The 7371-nt window shown below is 44.7% G+C and overlaps 1 non-coding gene across 1 annotated transcript; it reads left to right on the top strand.

Moving 5' to 3' along the window:
* The first annotated feature begins 347 nt into the window (after positions 1-347).
* Positions 348-454, top strand: LOC111907588 (small nucleolar RNA R71). Its single transcript, XR_002855602.2, has one exon. It is a non-coding gene; the product is annotated as a small nucleolar RNA R71 (small nucleolar RNA).
* Positions 455-7371: the final 6917 nt, after the last annotated feature.

The following is a 7371-nucleotide window of genomic DNA, read 5'->3' as shown; positions in this document are numbered from 1 at the left end:
TGTTCCCAAACTCATCTACATTGCAGTCCTTGGTCAAGTGTGGACCACTGCATCTCTCGCAATCCACTCTTATGGCATGTATTGACTGGTCCATTTGTGTTATCCTGCGATCCATATTATTCAGCATGGCCATGACAACTGCTATTTCTTCAGTTTGGGCTCCTCCACCGCCTTTGATTCCATCTTGCCTCGGGTTGTGGTATTCGCGAGAGTGCTTCGCAAATTCTTCAATTAGCTCCTTGACCTCCCTTGGATTTTTCTTTGTCAACGGTCCTTGAGAATCAAGGAGTTGTCTTGTCATCACGTTGACCCCATCATAAAAGATTGACATTTCTTACTGTACATTTAGGTCATGTTGAGGGCAATTTCTGAGCAAGCCCTTGTACCGCTCCCATGCTTCGTATAGTGACTCCCCCGGCTGTTGCTCAAAGTTGGCTATTGCCTTCTTGAGTTTGGCTATCTTGGATGGCGGGCAAAACTGGTCCAGGAATTGCTCACGCATTTGAGCCCAAGTGGTGATTGTACCTGGTGGGAGTGCCTTTAACCACTCCTTAGCAGCTCCTTTGAAAGTGATGGGAAGCATACTAAGCAAGACTGTGTTTCTGTTGACATTCGGGACATTGAAGTAATCTGCAATGTCGTTGACTTCATCTAGATGCTTAAAAGCTTCCTCATGATCTTTCCTGAAAAATGGAATGTCCTTTAGTGCCGTCAATATGTGTCCCTTCAGCTCGAATGTGGCAGTGGCAGGTATTGTGGGTTAGACTAAACCGGGACCCACATCTTCTCGGATCCGCTTCTTGTAAGCTCCCATGGACATTTCTTCAATTGCTGCCATCTCGTTCCTTGGCTCGTTCTCGGGTTCGCTCGTGTGTCCTTCAAATTCCGGCTCGGTATCGCTTTCGGACTCGGTTTGGATGGGTGTATGATCCAAATGCTCAAGATTGCTCTTGTGCCTTGCTGATGAACTTGACTCTCCTGTCTTCTTTCCCGACTTCGTAGAAAAATCTGACTTCAATTCTTGTAAGGGCGTCTTTTTCTTGTGAAGTGCAGACTCGGGATCTTCTAGTGGTGGCACCAAGTGTATGTTTGAGCTTCTGGTCATGAACTCCTGCAACTTGCTAAACGAAAAACGTAAAACTGAACTAAAATAAGAAAAACTAACTTCAAACTAAAAAAATCTAGTTTTTAACTGTCCACGTCATGGCCAGGGGAGTGCCACGTCGTGGACTCTGTGAATAACAGAAAAAAATTATTTTGCTAAAAAATCAACTTTTGTGGGTTTCTACTCCACAAGAAGGATCGATCAATTTAATGCAAATAAATAAGCTAAAAAGTAAGCCGTTCCCCGGCAACGGCGCCAAAAACTTGATGTGCACAAAAGTACTCACTAATTTTAATATTTATAACCTAACAAACTTAACTAACTATGCACTTATAGGCAGTGTACATAGTCAGATTACAGTATAGCTTGAGTAAGTCGGGTGTCGATCACAGGGAACGGTGTTCTAATTAATTTACTTACTATTAAATTAACCTAATTATTAACAAGTTTAAAAGGGGTTTTACCTGATTTTACAAGATCAGATGAACTTAAATTCAAATTCAATAAATAAAAACACACTCTTGTTTAGTTTGAATCCGCTTCTCCCTTATGGCTAGCTAATGATTACGGATTATTAAGTTGGTTTTTTAGTTGTGTTAGTAATTTAGTTCTAACTTACCAATAATTAACTAATTCATGTCAAACCATGTATGTTCACATATAATTAAACACAGAACTAATTATGAATGTAAACATGCTATGTAAGATTTGTTGTATAAACGCAATTATGATCACAATACACGTTCTCTAACACAGCTAAGCTTTATTTATTCTAATTACTAACTAAGATTGGTCAATCCTAGCTCTAACAATTCAATGTTCACTAAATCATTAGGTAAACAAGTTCATGCAGTTTAATGGTCACTAAGCTACACAGAACATGCAATCAAGCAATTAGATAAACAAACAGTAGCATGCTAGGTTATACAAATCAAACACAAGCAATTTTTACCAACTAAAAATTAATCCATAAACATTGAACCATTCATAAGTTTAAAGCTTCATCTAGCTAAACAAGAGTAGCTAGATTCAGCTGCTCATCATAGCAACTAAACCAACACAGCTAAAAATAATGAAAGACATGTTCTTATTTAACTAAAATATAAACCTCTATTCTTTTTGGTGTTGAAAACCTTCTTCCAGAACCCTTCTTTCGCTCTGAATCGACTCCTGGAACTCTTTCCTTCTGCCAAAAGCTTGTCCCTTTCGTAATAATCAGGAGAACTTATATAATCTTCAAAAACCGGTGCCACGTCGTGGCCAGCTGTGCCACTTCGTGGGCTTCAAGTAATCCGTATCGTACAAGGAAATCCTCCGCGTCGCAATGTCTATCTTCTGGAAACCCCATGCCATGTCGTGGGCTTCATCGCCACGTCGTGGGTTAAGTATTTATCGTGAATTTATTATTTTCTTGTCTTTCAAGCCTCCCATGTTCCACATTTTGTCACTTTTGGTCCCTCTCTTCGAAAATCCTTTTATGACTGAAAATAACAATTTAAAGTCATAAGTATCATTATTCTAAACATATTATTAATTTATTAATAAAAATGTACTTAAATATTGCCTAAAAATAGGTATAAATATGGCAATATCAGTATTTTTGGATGTTACAAGTTGGTATCAGAGCCTTGGTTTGAGGGATTCAGGCATACTTTCGAGCGTGTCTGAACTCAAACTAAGGAAATAGTGAAAGATTTTTAAAAGAGAAACGTTTTCGAAAAGAAATTTTGAAAATAACTTAGAAAGAAAGAGTTTTGAAAAGAGAAAAAGGGTGTGGTGCATGCGTTCAACCGAGCTCAAGTAAGTACTCCCAAATTACCCATACAAGCTTATGTTATGAATATCAGTTTCAGTTTCATTAGAACAACATGCTAGAATAGGACTGAGGATCTAGGAGGATGCCTTATGTGCCTGCTATATGTGTTTCAACTTTATGAGAATTGCATGCTAGTATTGAGTAGACGTTAGTAGGATAGCCTGGTTAGGTTATGCCTGACAGTATGATCTTAGCATTGTATGCTAGTGCAGATTAGTCTGTATGATAGCCAGAGTGGTATATGCTTGATTATGTACTCGATGCTCGAATGCTTCTTGCTTTGTGCTTTTAGGAGTTCTAGTTGTCTTTCAATAACTAGTAAACGAGTATGTTAAGTTACATATTGCAAGGACTAAATAATTTCAGAAGGTTAGGTCTAGCTCTATTTCGTAGCTCTCGTTTGAGTCCAACCGTTATAGGGTATGATCTGTCATTTGAAGAATTATCTAGTCTGTATAGTGTGCAATAGTATTCGTGAGCTAGTTAGGGGAAGGAAATGGGGATTTCTTATGCAGCTGATGGTGGAGAATGGGTTAGCAATTATCCTAGGGCAAGCCTAGGATGAGATTAGCATGAGACTAGTAGTGGAAGTAGAAGGGACTTGGTGGAGTCGAGGTAGTTCTTGAGGAAGGTACAAATAGATGTGGAAGGTAGTAGGGGCCCATACTACTGAAAGCAGAGGATCTGTACTTGAATAGAGGAAGTCCAAGTCAAAACCAGGAAACTTGTGGTAATAGTGATCCCTCGAGATATATCAGTATTTCTGGCATTGTCGTTATGTGTTTCAGAATGGTGGTGTTGCGCCCGAGACCAACAGTCGGCAGTTCAGGTGCCGGTGAGGGATCAGGACCAGGCTCGGGAGCCGAGCATTTGGATGATCAGACTAGGTAGTTTCTCTCTTCAGAGATTATTCAGATCATACTCGAGCAGACTCCTGTGATCTTTGGTTCGATCAAGGAGGGTATTTTGGAGCTGATGGATGAGAGGTTGAGCACCTTTCATGCTGAGGTGGGGACCATGATAAGGTCGGGCACGCTCACTTTCAGGGAGTTCAGAGCCTGTGGAGGTCCTGACTACCATGGGGCGCAGGACCCCATAGCGAGCACCAGGTGGTTGGCGGATGTCGCCAATGCTTTCCACACCAGCAGATGTCCTGAGGGGGACAAGGTCAGACTAGCATCCTGGACATGTCATTGGGGATGACACAACACTTGATGCAATGACTTGGGCTGATTCTACTACCAGGTTCAGATCCAAGTTTGCACCGGTTATTAAGGTGCAACAGTTAGCCAGAGAGTTTCAAGATCTTAGTCAAACTACAGAGACAGTGGCGGAGATTACCGCCAAGTTCAGGGAGAGAGCTCTTCTTGTTCCTCAGTATGCAACTGACGAGGAAATGAAGAAAGCTCGTTACCATGAGATGTTGCGGAGTGATATCCGCCAGTTTGTGAGCCGATCCAGCTGTAAGACACTGGATGACATGATTGTTAGGGCTCGTGAGAGGGAGATTGATCTAGAGATGGAGAAGAAGAGGAATCCAGAGGCAGTATTTGGCACAGGGAGTTCGGGCAAAAAACCCAAGGTATTAAATCACAGACCTAGAGAACAGCAGATCCACAGTCGGTGTGGCGAGTGTGGGAGATTGCACGATGGGACGTGCAAGGCAGGGAGTCCCGGTTGCTACAAGTGCGGCCGGACCGGGCATTTGAGCAGAGATTATTGTATAGCTACACCCACCGTTACCGCAGCATCTGATCTGATTTGCTTCCATTGCAATCGGAGGGGACATAAAAAGTCCCAGTGTCCGAGTTTGCCAGCAGCAGCAGGGAAGGTGGCAACACCTGCCCCTGTAACATTGAGGATTATAGACGGTCATCAGGGTTGAAGTGAGGCGCCAGTGGCGAAGAGTAGAGCTTTTCAGATGACAGCAGAGGAGGCGCGAGCGACTCCCGATGTGGTGACGAGTATGTATCTTCCCTTCATCTCTTTATTATTTTTGATTGTTTCTTATAGTTATATGTTTTTATATAGGGTCGTTCTTAGTGAACGGCATATCAGCTATAGTATTGTTTGATTCAGGGGCTACCCGATCTTTTGTTTCACTTGCGCTTAGCAGGAGGTTCAGCAGAGCTCCGAGGGAGCTGGATTGTCCAATTGAGGTTAAGATAGGTGATGATAGGACCGTCAGGGTCGCAAGAGTACATAGGGCTTGTTCACTGGAGTTATTTGATGAGCAGTTTTCAGTAGACTTGGTTCCCATTCCCCTGCGAGGGAATAAGCTTATAGTAGGTATGGATTGGCTGAGCCCCAATGGGGCAGTGATTGATTGTGAGCTTCAGTTAGTGAGAGTCTGCACCCCTGGTGGGGGAGAGTTAGTGATTCAGGGCGAGAGGCCACAACACGGAACGATTCTTTGCTCGACAGCGAGAGCTCGACGCTACTTCCAGCAGGGTTGTGCGGGGTACGTCGCCTACATTTTGGATGCCCAGGAGAAGGGCAAGGCGACTGTTGACGATGTACCGATTGTGCGAGACTACCCGGACGTATTCCCGGAGGATTTGCCTGGGATACCTCCGGAGAGACAGGTAGAGTTTCGGATTGACCTGGTTCCTGGTGCGACTCTGATAGCCAAGGCACCGTATTGGTTGGCTTCTTCAGAGATGCAGGAGCTGTCTATGCAGCTGCAGGAGCTGCTAGACAAGGGTTTCATCAGACGGAGTAGTTCGCCATGGGGAGCCCCGATCCTGTTTGTGAAGAAGAAGGATGAGTTGCACCGTATGTGCATCGATTACCGGGAGTTGAATAAGGTAACGATGAAGAACTGTTACCCACTCCCGAGGATTGATGACTTGTTCGATCAGCTTCTTGGAGCATCTTGGTTTTCCAAGATTGATCTGCGCTCTGGTTATCATTAGATGCAGGTCAGAGGTGAGGATGTTCAAAAGACAACTTTTAGGACTCGTTATGGTCATTATGAGTTTGTGGTGATGCCGTTTGGGCTCACCAATGCTTCAGCCGCATTCATGGACCTCATGAACCGTGTATGCAGGCCGATGTTGGATCGGTCTGTGATAGTGTTCATTGATGATATATTGGTTTATTCCAAGACTTAGGAGCAGCATGAGGAGCACCTGAGGGAGGTCCTAGAGACTTTGAGGAGGGAGAGACTTTTCGTGAAGTTCTCCAAGTGCGAGTTCTGGTTGCGCGAGGTGCAGTTCCTTGGACACCTCGTCAACCAGAAGGGGATATTGGTGGACCCGACCAAGATAGAGGTCGTGATGTAGTGGGAGGTCCCGAGGTCTCCATCTGAGATTCGGAGCTTCCTAGTGTTGGCAGGGTACTACATGAGATTCATCCAGGACTTCTCCAAGATAGTAGTTCCACTCACCCGACTGACTAGGAAGTCGGTGGTGTTTCGCTGGGGGCCTGAGTAGCAAGCAACATTTGAGACCCTCAGACAACGACTGTGTGAGGCACCGATTCTCACCCTGCCAGAGGGAGTGGATGACTTCTTAGTCTATTGTGATGCTTCGATCACAGGGATGGGAGCAGTGTTGATGCAACGAGGGCATGTGATAGCTTATGCCTCTAGACAGTTGAAGCCTCACAAGGGTAACTATCCGACGCACAATTTAGAGCTGGGGGCAGTGGTATTTGCCCTCAAGATTTGGAGACATTACCTCTATGGGGTCCTATGTACCATTTACACGGATCACAAGAGTCTGAGGTACTTCATGGACCAGTCGAATTAGAACATGAGGCAGCGTCGATGGTTAGATGTGGTAAAGGACTACGATTGTGAGATCCTTTATCATCCAGGCAAGGCCAACGTTGTGGCCGACACCCTGAGCCGCAAGGCGATGGTAGCACCGATTAGAGATATATGTCTGAGGATGTCGGTGATTACTCCATTGCTGGAGCAGATTAGAGAGGCACATGTCGAGGGCCTGAAAGAGGAGAGGCAGAAGTTTGAGAGGATTGTGGGCCGAGTAGCTTCTTTCGACTATGACAGCCAAGGATTGTTGACCCTTCATGGGAGAGTCTAGGTGCCGTATTGGGGAGGAGTACGACAGGTGTTGATGGACGAGGCCCATAAGTATCGATTTTCCATCCACCCATGGGCGAAGAAGATGTATAGAGATCTTCGACCCGACTATTGGTGGCCCTGCATGATGCGGGATGTCGCCTGGTATGTGGAGAGGTGCCTGATCTGCAGGAAGGTCAAGGTAGAGCACCAGAGACCCCACGACAAGATGCAGCCGTTAGAGATTCTCGTATGGAAATGGGAGGACATCACTATGGATTTTATCACTAAGCTTCCCAGGACTGCACGTGGGGTGGATTCGATTTGGGTTATTGTGGATCGGTTGACGAAGAGTGCCCATTTTATACCGATCCAGGAGAGCATATCGGCTGAGAAGCTAGCCGATATCTATGTGTTCGAGGTAGT

Source organism: Lactuca sativa, chromosome 8 (genome assembly GCF_002870075.4).
Source record: "Lactuca sativa cultivar Salinas chromosome 8, Lsat_Salinas_v11, whole genome shotgun sequence".
Classification (NCBI taxonomy): domain Eukaryota; kingdom Viridiplantae; phylum Streptophyta; class Magnoliopsida; order Asterales; family Asteraceae; genus Lactuca; species Lactuca sativa.
The sequence above is the reverse complement of the archived record's forward strand: the minus strand, read 5'-3'. Positions and strand labels throughout refer to the sequence as shown.